Here is a 17,090-nt window from a genome sequence, read left to right as displayed (position 1 = left end):
TGTAGTAACTACAAAATTTACTCTCTCTTGAACATAGAGAGATGAAAGTAGTGAGAATGAATGTAGAAGAAGCAATGAGGGTCCCTATCAATGCACTATTTATAAGCTTTCTTAAGCCATAGTAAAGAGCATAGACTTTCTTTTATGTAGCTTAGGGATACGTTGAAGGGTTTTATCCGGTCTTATGATTAAACTTATTGATCATTCTGCCAACAACAAAGATGGGAGCAAAATAGGGGGGAAGTAGGAGACAAGATAAATCATAGTTTTTTTCAATAGTTTGTATAAAAATTTATGAAGCTCCGAAATAGAACAGTCTCAATAAAAACAGAGAACATGATGTATAAAACAGGTCTTAGTTTTGGGTAGAAGAAAGGAGGAACAGGAGCTTTTATGATCCTCAATGCCCCAGGAAGTGTGACCAGGTTGTAGAAAGAAGTGAAATCTAAAACACTTTAGGTAAAAGGAGTCCATTAGGTCCTTGATACCGAAGAGTATCTTGTTCACCATTTTCTCCTCATTCCCTAGTATAGTTCTAATCAAGTACAAATACCATAAAAAGCCAGAGGCTCATATATTCAATCTTAGCTACTCAGGAGTCTGAGAGATTCAAATTCAGCCCAAACAGAAAAGCTGGACTCCAGCAAAAACAATCCTAAGCAGAAAGAACAGTGCTGGAGGAATTACAATTCCCAACATCAAGCTGTATTATAAAGCTATAGTAATAAAAACAGCTTGGTATTGGCACCGGAACAGGCCTGAAGACCAATGGAACAGAATTGAAGACCCAGAAATGAACCCACAGAACTACGCCTACTTAATCTTTGATAAAGGAGCTAAAACAATAGTTTGGAAGAAAGATAGCCTCTTTAACATATGGTGCTGGCAAAACTGGCTCAACACATGCAACAAACTAAAACTAGATCCTTATATATCACCCTGCACCAGAATCAATTCCAAGTGGATTAAAGACCTCGAAATCAAAACAGACACCCTGAAAACACTAAAGGAAGGAGTAGGAGAAACACTTGAGCTCCTTGGCAGGACGGAACTTCCTTAACAATGACCCAGAAAGGCTACAAATCAAAGAAAGGTTGGACAAATGGGACTGCATCAAACTGCAGAGCTTCTGCATGGCAAAGGACATACCTCGCAAGATAAACAGAAAGCCCACAGACTGGGAGATCTTTACCGGCCATTCAACGAACAAAGGCCTCATATCTAAAATATATGCAGAACTAAAAAAATTACCTTCCTCCAAAACAAAACCGCAAAGACCCAATAGCCCCCTCATCAAGTGGGCTAAAGACTTACAAAGAGACTTCTCTGATGAGGAAATGAGAATGGCCAAGAGACATGTGAAAAAGTGCTCTACATCACTGGCCATAAAAGAAATGCAAATCAAAACAACATTGAGATTCCATCTTTCCCCAGTAAGAATGTCATATATCAAGAAAACTAACAATAACAGTTGTTGGAGGGATGTGGCCAAAAGGGAACCCTACTTCATTGTGGGTGGGAATGTAAACTGGTTCAGCCACTCTGGCAAGCAGTATGGAGATTCCTCAGAAGGCTAAATATAGAACTCCCCTATGACCCAGCAGCCCCACTTTTGGGTATCTATCCAAAAGACCAGAAACAAAATCACAGTAATGCCACCAGCACAAAATGTTCATTGCAGCACAATTTGTCATAGCTAGAATCTGGAACCAACCCAGATGCCCCTCAGTAGACGAATGGATCAGGAAAATGTGGTACATATACACAAGGAATTTTATGCCTCTATCAGAAAGAATGACATTGCCCCATTTGTAAGGAAATGGAAGGACTTGGAAAAAATTATACTAAGTGAAGTGAGCCAGACCCAAAGAAACATGGACTCTATGGTCTCCCTTATTGGGAATAATTAGTACAGGTTTAGGCAAGTCATAGCAGAGCATCACAAGGGCCCAATAGCTATACCCTTGTGATCACATAAGATGATGCTAAGTGAAATGAACTCCATGTTACGGAAATGATTGTTATATCACAGTTGTAACTACTTTCAATGTCCCATCTGTATCTGTAGTTTCTATTATTGATGATGTTCTTGTATCACCTTCCTGTGGTTGTACCTACATTAACTCTGTAATCTTATCTGAGTATATTGGAAACCATGTATACTGGTATTAGAAGTAGGAAATTGAAAGGGAATACCAAAATTGAGAGACACAGGGTATAAAAAGACAAACAACTACAAAAGCAATACTTGCAAAACTGTTTGGTGTAAGTGAACTGAACACCTCAGGGGGGGAAAGGGAAAGTGGGAGGAGGGAGGGAGGGAAGGGACAAGGTAACAAACAGTACAAGAAATGTATCCAATGCCTAATGTATGAAACTGTAACCTCTCTGTACATCAGTTTGATAATAAATATTTGAAAAAATAAAAAGAAACAGAAAAGCTGGACACCATCTCTAATAATTGGCCAAAAAAAAAAAAAAAAAAGCAAAGCAAAGATGTATCATGTGTCTCAAGTGACAGAGCCAAAAATATCTCAGAGAAAATATATGCCCCAGAGTTCAAGTTCTAGCACTGGCATTTGCAAGAAAGGTAAAGAGAAGTAGAAAGAGGAAGGAAGGACAGAACAACAGAAGGAAGGAAAGAGGAGAGGGGAGGAGAGAGGTAAGGGGAGGGGGAAGAGGAGGAGACAGAAGGGGAGGCAATAAAAAGTCAGAAGAATGGATAAAGTGAGAGTCAAGGCCTCTTTCTAGCATATGATTGCATGTAACGTGTGAGTCCTGAGCACCATAACTAATAATTCCTTTCAGAAGTGCCTTCAAAGGAAGGTTTGGAGAATGTTGTACAGAGAGAGGTCTTTCCAAAGCTCAGCATCAGCTCCAGGCTGTGTTAAAGATTCAGTTGCAATAGCATTTATCAAATATCTTTTTAAAGCTAAACTTGAAAATATACACTTAACTGCATGCAAGAATCATTTCTGAACAATTCAGAGGCTTCTAACGTATTCGCTTGAGATTTTTTTTTCATGGATGGAGACTTTCTATGTTGCCCAGCCTGGCAATTCTCCTCCCCTCCTTAGCCTCCCAAGAATCTGAAATGACAAGTGAGTACGAAGGCCCCAGGTCACTATGATTTCATTTTTAACAGTGAACATAAATATTATAAATTTAGACTTACAAATCCGTACAAATTAAATAATGCTTTTTTGACATATTGGAAAGACCAGCAACTAATTTATAGTGTTATATTGGCCGTATTGCTTGAAAAGAAACACTTTCTTAATCTCATCTTCATCTTACAAAGAAATCTAAGCATAGTTAAGTAAATAATAAACCCAAGACCCATAACATATCAATGAATGAGAGTAATTAATTGTCATATGGAAGAAAAGAATGCTTTCTATACTGTACCACACTTCTAGTAAAAGATGGGATTTTATTCAGAGAAGATCATGCAACCATTATTTAGTCATTACCCCACTATGATTAACTAAAAGAAAACCACAGCATTTATAAAATATTTGAATGTCAATGACAGACCACATCATTTATCTAGGAAGTAAACATTAAAATCCATAAATTATTAGCAAATTCTGATAAAAAGATAAGTCACAGGGAATGAACTAAATCCAGATAAAGTCTATGGAGAAAGATTTATTAGCAACATATTATCAAGGTAAGGACCAGGCTGGTGAATAGACAGTTACCTATTCCTCCTCTCTTCAAAGGAAATTGCCTCTTATTTCCAATTTCTTTTGTGAGCCATCTTGAGAAATGTGTTCTTTTCTTTGGCGAACCAAGCACCATTCATTCACCAAAGGTACATCATACACAGTCCCTATAGGGCACTCTGCTAGGCCCGCCAGGCACTGAGATTAAAGAGACAATGTCCACCTTTCTAGGTAGAGCTCACCCATGCAGAGAAGAAGGGAGAGTCTGTCTTTCTTCCAGGATAACTCAGTCATTGTTATTTTCCTCTCCTTCACTTGAGAAACATGATTGGAATACTTAGTAAATTGATGGCTTCATTAAACAAAGCCAATGATAGTTCATACTTTGTATTTATCTATGGGTTTGGGGTTGTTGTTTTGTTTGTTTGTTTGTTTTTGCAATTTTGCTAAACAAAGTCCTTCTTATAGCTACAATATTATAAACATAGTAGAGTCTACTGTTGTTAATGTGACTCTTCTTTACCTTAATAATCATACTATTTTTCACTTATCACTTTAAAACAAGTAAAGTGGAATAAGATGGACATACTTTTGTGTGGTACTGTGATAGGAACTCAGTGCCTTGCCTTTGATAAGTAATTATTCTGCCACTTGAACCATGGCTCCAGCTTTTATTTTTACTTAATTTATTTTTAAGTGAGAGTCTTGTGCTTTTGATCTGGGCCCAGCTGTAATCCTCCTACCCCATCTACCTTTATAGGTATACATTATAGGTATACACCACCATACCCAGCTTGTTTTTGTTTTCTTGTTCAATTTTTTTTATTGTCAAAATGTGATACAGAGGGGTTACAGATTCATATGAAAGGCAGTGAATACATTTCTTGTTCTAATTGTTACCTCCTCCCTCATTTTCCCCCTCCCCCTCCCCCTTTCCCTCTTCCTCTAAGAGTTGTGCAATTGGTTTACACCAAATAGTTTCTAAGTGTTGCTTTTTGAATGGTTTGTCTTTTGGTTCTTTGTCTCTTAATTTTGGTATTCCCTCTCCCTTCCCCAGTTCAATTACCCATATCAGACACTATCCAGGTTACTCGGATGTAATACAGTAGTAGCGAGTGTACAGCCACAGGAAGGGACTACAAGAGAAGCAAAACTAGGCAAACCACTCAGTCAAACAAACTGCCAAGGAAAAAGAGAAAAAAAGTAGTACGAGTTGACATGACATGTTGAGAATAGTTACAACAGTGGTATAACTCTTGTTTCCGTAACGTGGAGAGTTCATTTCACTTGGCATCTTCTTATGTGCTCATATGGGTGTAGTTATTGGGGTATTTTGGTCTTCTACCATGACTAGCATATTCCTGTACTAGCTATTCCCTATGAGGGACATCATATGGTTTATGTTTCTTTGGGTCTGTGTTACTTCACTTAGTATGATTTTCTTCGAATTGTTTCCATTTCCTTAAGAATGGGGCAGTGTCATTCCTTCTGATGGAGGCATACAATTCCATTGTGTATATGTACCACATTTTCCTAATCCACTTGCCTACTGAGAGGCATCTGGATTGGTTCCATATTTTAGCAATGACAAATTGTGCTGCAATGAACATTGTTGTGCTGGTGGCTTTAGTGTGTTCTTGTTTGTAATCTTTTGGGTAGATGCCCAAAAGTGGGGCTGCTGGGTCGTAGGGGAGCTCTATGTTTAACCTTCTTAGGAAGCTCCACACTGCTTTCCAGAGGGGTTGAACAAGTTTGCATACCCACCAACAATGTAGAGTTCCCTTTTGGCCACAAAAAATGCCTCCAGCATTTGTTATTATTAGATTTCCTGATAATAGACATTCTTACTGGGGTGAGGTGGTATCTCAATGTTGTTTTGATTTGCATTTCTTTTATGGTCAGTGATGTAACACACTTTTTCATATGACTCTTGGCCGTTCTCATTTCCTCTTCAGAGAAGTCTCTTCTTAGGTCTTTAGCCCATTTGTTGGGTGGGCTATTAGTTCTTTGATTGTTTGTTTAGGAGGAATTAATCTTTTTGAGTTCTGTGTATATTTTAGATATCAGGCCTTTGTCCCTTATAGGGCTGGTGAAGATCTTTTCCCAATCTGTGGGCTTTCTATTTATATTGAGAGCTATATCCTTTGCCCTGCAGAGCTCTGCAGTTTGATACACTCCCACTTGTCCAGCCTTTCTTTGATTTGTTGGATTTCTGGGTCTTTGTTGAGGAAGTTTCTTCCAGTGCCAAGGAGTCCTAGAGTTTATCCTATTTCTTCTTGTAGAGTTTTCAGGGTATCTGATCTTATTTCCAGGTCTTTGATCCATTTGAAGTTGATTTTGGTGCAGGGTGATATATAGGGGTCTAATTTAAGTTTGTTACAGGTGTTGACCCAGTTTTGCCAGCACCATTTGTTGAAGAGGCTGTCTTTGCCTATATTTTTAGCTTCTTTGTCAAAGATTAGGTAGCCATAAGTCTGTGGGCTCATTTCTGGATCTTCAACTCTGTTCCATTGGTCCTCAGGCCTGTTCTTGTGCTGGTACCAAGCTGTTTTTATTACTATAGCTTTGTAGTACAATTTAAAGTTAGGTATTGATATTTCTCGTGCACTGTTCTTTCTACTTAGGATTGTTTTTGCTATTTGGGGTTTTTTATTGTTCCATATAAATTTCCCAATTGCTTTCTCTGTCTCACTGAAGAATGATGTTGGGATATTGATGTGTATTGCATTGAATTTGTAGATAGCTTTTGGTAATATTGCCATTTTCACGATGTATTGCCATTTAGATTATATTAATCCTCCTAATCCAGGAGCATGGGAGGTTTTTCCATTTCCTTAGTTCTGCCTTAATTTCCTTTTTTTTTTTTTTTTGAGGTTTTTAAAGTTCTCATCATAGGTTCTTTCACTTCTTTGGTTACAGTTGTTCCTAGGTATTTTATGTCATTTGAAGCTATTGCAAAAGGTGTTGATTTTTCTGATTTCAGACTCACTCTTCAGGTTGTTAGCATATATAAAAGCCATTGATTTTTTGAGGATTTATTTCATATCCTGCTACATTCTCAAAGTTTTGGATCAGCTCTAGTAGTTTGGGAGTAAAGTCTATGGGGTTCTTTAGGTATAGGATCATGTCATCTGCAAAGAGAGAAAGTTTAACTTCATATTTTCCTATTTTGATCCCCTTTATGTCGGTTAAATCTAGATGGTCTATGCAGTTGTTTAGTTCTGAGGTTTCTTTGCTCAGTTTTTGGCATGTTGATCTGTCCAGAGGTGAGAGTGGTGTGTTAAACTCTCCAACAATCAATGTGTTTGGGTCTATAAGAGTTTTTAGAATCAGTAGTGTTTGTTTGATGAAGTTGGGAGCTCCTGAATTTGGTGTGTAGATGTTTAGGATGGTTATGTCTTCCTGTAGGAGAGATCCCTTTATTAGTATGTAGTAACCTTCTTTGTCTCTTTTTACTCTTTTTAGTTTGAAGTCAATTTTATCTGATACTAAAATTGCGACCCCGGCCTGCTTGCAGGGGCCATTTGCTTGATAGATTTTATTCCAGCCTTTCACTTTTAGAATATGTTTGCTTTTGCTGGCAAGGTGAGTCTCTTAGAGGCAGCAGAAAGATGGATGTTGTTTTTTAATCCAACTTGTCAATTTATGTTGTTTAATTGGAGAATTAAGTCCATTAATATTGAGAGTTAGGATTGAGAGGTGATTGCTTATTCTTTTCATCATATCTATCTTTGTAGGAGCTGTATCTTCCCTTTTTCTTTACTAATCTGGAGTTTTATTTAAGGATGCTTTCCTTGTCTGGATCGTGGTCTTGGTGGTTTTCAATGTGGAGGACATCTTTGAGAATATTCTGTAATGCTAGTTTGGTGGAGATATATTGGTTCAATTTTTCCTTGCTATGGAAGACTTTTTCTTGACCTTCTGCTATGAATGAGAGTTTAGCTGGGTACAGAATTCTTGGTTGGAATTTATTTTTCTTTAAGATATGGAAAACGTCATTCCAGGCTCTCCTTGTTTTCATGGTCTCCACTGAGGAATATAGGGTAATTCTGGTTGGTTTTCCTTTATATGTCATTGTTCTCTTTTCCCTAGCGGCTTTAAGGATTCTTTCTTCGGCCTGTATTGATTACAGCGTGTCGTTGGGAAGTCCTTTTCTGGACTGCTCTGAGGTCTTAAATGCTTCTTGTATCTGGATAGGCCTGTCCTTCTGGGTGTTTGGGAAGTTCTCAGCTAATATTCTGCTAAATAAGTTGCCTATTCCATTGACTTCTTTTTCTAGGTTTTCTTCAATATTTATTAGACTTATATTGGGCCTCCTGATTGTGTCTTGAAGCTCCTGAAGTGATCTGTCTTGCTTTTTGGTTTGATTTTGTATGTTTTTTTGTTCTTTCTCCATAGTTTCTAGGCTGTCCTTAATTCCTGAGATTCAGTTTTCCGCATCGTCCAGTCTGCTCCCTAAACTTACAACTTGGTTTCTTATCTCCCTACCTTCAGATTGATCTTTCCTGATGGCTTCCATGTATCTGCTATAACTCTCTCTTAGAACCTGTATGGACTTCCAAATTGACTGCTGAGGCTGGGCTGCAACTCCTAAATTGGCTGTGGCATCGGGGCTGCCCAGCTTGTTTTTGAGGTAGTCTCTCTAACAGTTTTACCCAGGCTAGCCTTGAGCAATAATCCTCCCATAATTGCTTTACTCTCTTTTCTTTAAGGAATCAGATAGGAAATATTTAAGTTTTGGAAACCATGTGATCTGTGAGATTTACTCAATTCTATCATTGTATCATCTAAAAGGAGCCTGAAGCAACACATAAAATTACCAAGTCTGTGCACCATAAAACTTTATAGGACTTACATTTGAATATCAAATATTCTCAGATGTCACAAAATGTTACTTTCTTTTGATAACTTCTTTCAAATATTGATAAGTGGAAACCCGTTTTTTTTAATTTAATTTTACTGTCAAGGTGATGTACAGAGGGGTTACAGTTACATACATAAGGTAGTGAGTACATTTCTTGTTATGCTTTCCCTAACTTTTCTCCCAACTTTCCTTCCCCTAGCAGAGGATCACAATATCTCAATAGCTATGTACATATCATATAAGATGATGCTAATCAAAATGAACTCCAAGATATGAAAACAAGAGGTTATTTTTATTATTGGTGTTATTTTTAATGTGCCATGTCAATTTTTTTCTTTTTACTTTCCTATGGTTTATCCCCTGTTGTAACTGTATTTGATTTTGGTACCCTGGGTATTTTATATATGCTTATCTGAACTAGGGAAGGAAAGGGGAACATCAGAATGGTGAGACAAAGGAAAAAAGATTGGGGGGGAAGGACCCCATTCTTAATCTCCATGGCACACAAAGAAGGTCAGCTTTGGACCAGGGGCCAGAGTCAACCCCAGACCTCCCTTGAGTTAAAACATTACATTCATTATAGATTTTATAGAGCTAAATTTGGTTCAAATATTTTAAGGAAGAAACAACCACCTCAAGGCATATGGTTAAATGCCACAGAAGGCTTCAAGTCTTTTCCCACTTAAACATGAGGTGATCAGAGACTAGATGCACTTTTCACATTCAGGAGGAGCTCATTACAGCATTAGGTTAGTTCTATTTCCATGGTTGGAAGAAAACAACTTAAACTGGGGATGATACATTCTGATTCATGGTTTCAGAGGTTTCAGTCATCCTGATGGGAGAGCATAGCAAAACATTATGGCAGCCAGGAAAGAAAGAGGATGACCACACCTCCGCTGGCTGGCTTTCTCTTTTTCCCCTATTACAACTGGCTCCTCAATACCCTCAAATAACACCCAGAGGTGTGCTTTACTATTGCTCCAGGTACATCTCAATGTAATTGATGCTAATTTTATTTCAAATCTGAATGTGCATTATATTAAAGTTTCCCTTTGTGACCGCTGTCTCGTTGATTTTTATTATTGGTGGAGAAAGGGTGAAATCTTGTCTGTGAGCATGTCAACTCTGCTGAGAGGTCATAGAACAACTGAACTGGATGCAAAATATTTGATTGACCATCTCCTGATCAATTCATATCTAAAATACTGACAAGAAAACTCACCTATACAATAAAAACAGTATTTATCATTTATCTATACCCTTGGCTATAATAATGAAAAGTTTCCACTGCAAATTAAATTAAAATTCTGTCTTGCTTCATATAACAAGAACAGCTCAAAGATAGTGATCGATGTCTGATTTTTACAAGTCCTAACTTGTAAAATTATCTAAGGTTATCTAGGAATTTTAATAGGGTAACCAAGGTATAAGATTTGGCTAAAGTCCAACTCCAACTAATATAGAAATACGTTTATCAATGCAGATATCAGTTTGAATTTTTATAGCTTGGCAAAAGTAACAGAACTTTGGTATACAAATCTCAGTAATTAATGCTTTGAAAAAGAAAGATGATATTAGCACTTTGTGGGAATGACTCCCCCATCTCTGCTCTGCTAATAAGCCTACACTCCATTGGCTCTTTGAAAAATGTAACCTCCACCCACAGTTCAATATTAATGTCATCTTGCTTTCTCATCCTTGCACTAAATCTAGACTTTGATTACAACATTGGTTACAAAAATCAATTTTAAAAAGTTAGAATCAATTCACACTTGAGAGCAAGTGATTCTTTTCTTTCTATATTTCCACTGCACTGAAAGAAGTAACACACTGTTCACAATACATCAGGGTCTCCAAAAAGCTTGTAAGAAGCAAAGCTGGAATACTGGAATATGAGCCGAGCATAATGAATAACTCCATGCTCTTCTGAATGGAACTTATCTCTGTGTGTAGCAGGTTATCTCTATAAACAGGCTTCTAGAGGATTCTCACACTCTTATGTACAGATTGGACATGACTCTGAGCTATAACTGTGAGTGAAAAAAATATGAACAAAGAACCAAACATAAATATCCGTTTGATGAATCAACCAAGCTTGTTTAGATAGATTTGATGACAAGGAAAAGAGAAACTAGATAGGCCCTATTAAATGATTACTGCCTGTTTTGTTCAGGAGACACAATCATTCCATAACTGATACACAGACATCACTAAAGATGGTTGCTTATGAGTAGCATGGAAACAATGGGTGGAAGGAGAGAGGTAGGAGGGACATGTATTTCTTTACATCAACTAGATTGTAAATGTGGGTTTATTAGATATACTTAAAACTTATTTTTGACTAGACACACAAAAAATACTGGCATTTTATTCACATTTCAAATTTGTCAAGAAACTATGTCACTCTGGCATTTTTAGCCATTCTGCATAAGAATATTTTTTATCTTTTTAAAGTGCACATGTCAAAATAGTCTACTAGGTGGTACAAGGAGTGTCTATCAATCGTCAGTTCAATAATTAATTTTGTAAAAGTATTTTCTGGCCATCTACAGTAAAGCTAGTAACAATGGTAAAGTGCAGTCCTCTGATCACCTCAGAACTCCAGAGCTCTCTGTACTGGGAACTCACTGTCGCCTATATGGCCAGCGTTTTCTCTGTAAGCAGAGAGTTAGCAAGGCTGGGAAATGGATGTGCACAGAACAGAGAGCAGTCAGAGTCTGATACAAAAAGGAAGACATGGGAAGAAAGCTCCAAATCACAGCATCCTCAAGGATAAGATCAAGCAAGAGTCAAAAGGGACTAAGAAAAGCATAAAGGATACTTCCAGTGATTCCCATCAATACCTCCAGTACTAGTTATTCTCAGTTGTCTACAGGGGTCTCAATGTGCATCAATCCAGGACAGAGGAGACAGCATTGATCTGAAAGATCACAGACACCAGCTGAGAATCATGGCTCCTGCAGGTAATACTAGCTACTCAGAGCACAGAGATCAGAACCATCACAGTTTGACACTAGTTCTCCCATGCACAAGGTTTATGAGACTCATCGCAATCATTAGCTGGGACTGGTGACAGGCATGTGCTTGTCTCAGCTATATGAAAGGCTGGAATTCAGAGGCCCACTATGTAGGCAGGCCAAGGAAAAAAAGTTTGTGAGACTCCATCTTAACAGAGAAAGCTGAGAGTCATGGTGTTGCATGATCTATCATTCCCACTATGGCAAGAAGCATAGGATTATTTGGCAAAGCAACTTACGTACACATGAATTTAAAACATGGAAACAAAAAGAAAGAAGAAGAAAAGAAAGGAAGAAAAAAGACAAAACTTTTACACTGGAAATTTAATGTGTCTCAAGTTAATATGTGTATCTAGTTTATTGCTTTTTTTATTTCCTTTTGGTCAATTGGTAGATTGTTGTACTAGGTTTGAACTCAAAGCATTGTTGTGCTTTCTAGGCAAGTACCACAGCCCATTCCACCACTGTTTAATTTACTACTTATTTTAATTTACTGTTTACACATACAGTTTAGATAGATGGACATATGCATGCATATGTACAAAGACACAGAGAAATACAAGAGAGAAGGCATCTGGGTTTTGGCTTTATTAGCTGTAGACAATCTTCCTATTTTAGCATAAGCATTCACATGGAATCATTTGTTTCTAATTACAGTCCATTAGCGATCAATTTGCCACAGGTTGTAGATGTCTGTCACATGTCACAAACTGGCTTCTGCAAGAGTAGTCACAATCAAGTGTAAAATGTTTGGAAAGAAGCAGCCTTTGAAATGACACCTAAAGGAAGAAAGAGAAGAAAGCAGGACCATGCAGAAGGAAAAGTGGTGTTGTGATCCCAGCTCCACATCCACTGTGACACATCCAACAGTGAGCCCTGGGGCTAAAATTGCCCCCTATTGTGACAAACATCCAGGCCTTTGTACCCACAACTATATAAGTCATGGGTGATATTGGGGATTCAGCTTGGCATTGAGGGGGAGAGGGCGGTCCGGAGATGCTGCCTTTCCTCCTGCCCTGGGGCTGTGTGGCTGCTAGCCACACTTACCCCCTTCCCAGGTCCAGAACCAGGAGAGAGAGTTAAGCCAGCCCTACCTCTCGTCTGTGAGCACGTGTCGTAATGGCTCAGTCAGGCACCCAGAAGGTGGTTCTGTGGGAAGTGACGTTAGCCCATGGGGGAGGTCCTAGGGTGCTGCTCTTGGATGGACATGCTCACCAGCCTGTTGCTAACTCCTGGTCAGTCCCTCCCCTTCCCTTGTCATTACTGCTATAAGTCTGATTGCCCCTCCCTTGAATAAACAGAAAGCTTTTGAAGCTTCTCCAAGGTGTCCATGTGTGCCTTGCTTCCTTGGCAGGTATAGGGAGAGGGAGGGCATTCTTGTGGCCACGCATAACTGAGGCTACCCGTGTCCTCCATTCCATCTTGGCCTGCCTGCAGGTCAGGCGGCCAAGGAAGAGAGTGGAAAGGGAACACATAAAAGGGGATAAAAAGCTTGGCATCTCCACATAAGGGGAGGGACTGGCAGGGTGAGATGCAGACCACCTAGGGACGGTCATGTCTTTGAGCAAAGTCACTGTACAACCAGCAGAAGTCTTTCTGCCAAAGCACTGGAAAGGGGTCTGCTGGCAGCTCTGTGGTGGTTTGGGCAACAAGTTACTTCCTGTAGGAATTTTTGGATATCACACTGTTGTTTCCTTTGTACTTATGTATTCTTTATTAAAAATAACTCAGGGCCTATTTTTAAACATGCCTTGAGGATCACTTCCCTTGTTTCTATTCTCAAAATTAGAATTACTGCCCAAAGGCATTTGAATTGTTCTTAAGGTTCTTGAAACACACAACAGATTGCTTTCCACTTAGTTTCTCCAATTTGCATTCAAACCAGTAGTGAACTATCTATATCATAAGTTTATCACCTTTGGATATTTTTCATTGTAAAGTGACATCCTGACAGGTTAGCATTTTGGTTCTTAAAATGTGCTTCCTGTGGTTTTCTAATGAAGGTAAACACTGATTTGCATTTCTTCTATCAATAGTGTAGCCTTTGTAGTCAATAGAATTTGCCTCTGTCATTTGTGCCCTTTAACTCATTTTCCCACTCAAATATGAGTATCTTCATTACGGACATGGGGTGGGATTTGGAAGAGTTCAGCCTAAAGAAAGTAGTTTCCACTTTGAAAATTTGACATTGGTTACTAAAACACAATCAATTCTTCTTCCCTCCCACCAAACCTGCTTTATTCACTCATTTCTGTCATTTGTTATATTTCTAACTTCCCTCCTAAGTGACAAAACTAAGCAAGAAAAGATTATCACCCAAAGCACAGCACAATTTCAGTTAAGACAAATAGAAAGATGTGCTTCAGATAGTTGCTCAATACAGCTTGTTGAAATTTTAACCATTGATCACATATTTCCCCCCCCCACATATACACTGCATATTATCGATCAAATTAGTGTTTATCTGCACTTAAAATATAAACTGAAGAATTAAAATTTTTAAATATATGGAGAATCTTTGCTTTATTATTAACTTTCTGTGTAGTTTGGGAAGCCAAAATAAGATGGCATTTGCAGATATTTATCTTCTCACTGTAAGTTTTTCATCCCCTCTTTGCCACAAAAGCCTCTTTGCTTGCAGTCTTTCCATTTTAATTCAATCAGTTGCAAATTAAATTTCTGAGAAACAAAAAGTAATCTTGAGAGATGGTATGTGATTCCCATATTGCTTTTATTCTCATCTTTAGGCTTAAAAGAGACAACAAAGTTAATGAAGTTGCTAGTAATAATCTTCCTTTCATGTGTTTTTTTAGGTCTCATTATGAAATTTTTAGCTTCTCAACACATTTTATAGTCAAGATTCACTGCTACTCGGATGAACATCCAGTAAAACTCCAACATATTAATCATGGTATACAAAAATGATGTGATCCACTCTAGGGACCAAAGAGAATTAGCTGTAATAATCAGTATCCACATGTAATATGATCTATGACTATTAGATAGAACCAAGGCTTGCTTTCTATGGTACACCAAGCTTTTGTTGTTTGTTACCTATACCTCCCACCCACAGTTAATTTTTTTTCTTTTTGCCACTTTTTTCAACGCAAATAAACTCATCCCTAGCATATGTCATTTCATTTAAAACTTATCTGATACAACTGTAAAGGTGCAAATTACAAGATAACCAATGTGCTGGTAGGCAACCGGCATGCATAGACTACGCGAATTAACCAAGATCTCTCTGAGCACCCCCCTTCTCATCCTCGCTGCACACTTGTCAATGATTCAGAATCCATCTCACACAGAGTTCAAAATGGGAATCCAGGGGCCATGATCTCCAATTGCCAACAACAGCCATTTCACAAGTTTAGTGAGGATAGTTTTTACAGAAATAGAAACTGCTCATTCAAAAATGTCAGTGACTACTTATTCATTGCTCCAAAGATGCCATTGCCCATTCAACTTGTGAATGAGCAGCAGTGGTGTATCGAGTCATCAGCAAACTGGGAAGCTGAGCATCCTGCAGCCATTGCAATAAGATGGGTGGCACAGAGGAAGAAATGTGCCCTAAGACGAGGTCACTTTACCATCAAAACTGAAAAGTTTCAATAGACTGGTGCTCTCTCTCCTTTCCTCCTTTCCTCTCTACCCCAACCCCACGTCACAAATAGCTGACCAATTTCTCTATAGCCTAAGAAACAGAAGCAGATTCCCTAGTAACTAATTCGAGTCAGAAAGTAATTCTCCTGCTCTCTTAGAAAGCCATAAAGCAAATACTCTGTGCGTGTATGAATATGTGCACATGCCTGTATGCAGATGTACATGTGCATATCCACATGAAGCCTTGCTGATTAGTTCATTCTCAAGATTTACTGACTAAACAGTCATACTGAGTCTGTGGGATTCCAGGGCAGTGAGAGGAGACTCTTCATGTCTCAGTCACAGACTTTGAGAACTTCCTCTGAGACCTTTGGCTGGGGCCTTACTGTGTTCACCCTTGGAAATAAGAGAGACCGTATTCTCCTTGAATTCATAAATTGCTAATAATGGAGAGTGGTTTCAGAAAGATAGAAATTTTTTCTTTTTTAATGTAGCAGTTTTACTGTCTGTTTAGCATGCTGTCATCAAAAGGTAGTTAAAAGCATTCACGATTATTCTTGAAACATAGAACCATTTTCCCAAGTGCAGGTCTCTTGGGTGTCTGAAGGGCATGAGCCATGTCTACAGAGTTCTTTCTGGCTGACCCAGTCAGAGCACTGGTAATGAGAAAGAGCTCTTCCAGGGACCCTGTGACCCCTGCCAGCTTATCTAATAAATGAAGTATTAGTAACAAAGTAATTGATTCCTCAGGAACAAACACATAAAGCATGTCAGAAGAGAACAAATTTTCTTTTTACCTTATAGAATATACAAGATACACAGTTCGCTTTAGAAAGAAAAAATATGAGTGTAATTAATATACACTATATAGAGAGCTATTTATATTTATATATACACATGATTTATATATAAATATATTAAATATACAAGTAAATAACATAGAGGTAAATACATCATTTGCAATAGTGTGGTTAAGGTGACCTGAGTGAGAAAGGAAGGACATTCCTAAGGGATAGTTACTTTGTTTTTGTCTTAATTGATGGGACACAACCAATACCCAAAGGCATGAATCCTAAGGTGGGAGAAGATGGATATTCTCCTTCATCATCACCAAACAGCACATTCTCAGCAGGCAAAGTGATTCTTTATCTATCAAGCTAGAGTCTGCTAACTATGCCTTTATAAGCCTTATAGTACTTGTGCTCTGCACAGATGGGTGCCTAATATATATTTCGGGGTAATTAAGACCTCTCTTTGGTGTAAGTTTTCAGATAAGAGAGAAAGTTGACTCACTGTCCTCAACATTTTTGGAGTAAAACTCTTCTCAATCTCTCTGCCTGGGCTCCAATTATCAATTCAAACATGCTCTTAGGGCATGGCTTGAGCAGTAAACCAGTTGCCTACCAATACGAAGCTTTAAGTTCCAATCCCAATGCCACCAACTAAGAGAATGAGAAAGAGCGATAGATAGAAGGGAGAGAGGGAGCAAAAAAAGGAAGAGAGAAAGGAAAGAATGGAGAGAATGAGGGAGAGAGAAAGGAAGGAACAAACTAAAGAAACAACGGAACAAAGGAAAGAGGAATGAAGGGACTTGGGATACAAATAAAAGAGCTAAAAATGGGCCTGAAAGCCTCAGATGCTAGATCAGGCTAGTCCCTAGGGGCCCACACATTCTCCCTGAGGCACAGTTTGCTGAAAGGGAAACCCAGAGATCAATGATGGCTGAACTCATTCTCCAAGAAATTACCCAAAAGTAGTGTTGTGATCAACACAAGAGAAGATTGAGTGAAATCCTGATTGTAATTGGGACTGTTTTTACTACCCTTTTTTAAAGCTTTGTCTCACCAACTATACTGCAAGACCCAGTACCGGAGAGTTGTGTTCACCTTTGAATAAGTTGCTTGCCAGCATGGGCTGAGATATAACTAATAGGTA

The sequence above is a fragment of the Perognathus longimembris genome, chromosome 2, assembly GCF_023159225.1.
Source record: "Perognathus longimembris pacificus isolate PPM17 chromosome 2, ASM2315922v1, whole genome shotgun sequence".
Taxonomy (NCBI): Eukaryota; Metazoa; Chordata; class Mammalia; order Rodentia; family Heteromyidae; genus Perognathus; species Perognathus longimembris.
The sequence above is the reverse complement of the archived record's forward strand: the minus strand, read 5'-3'. Positions refer to the sequence as shown.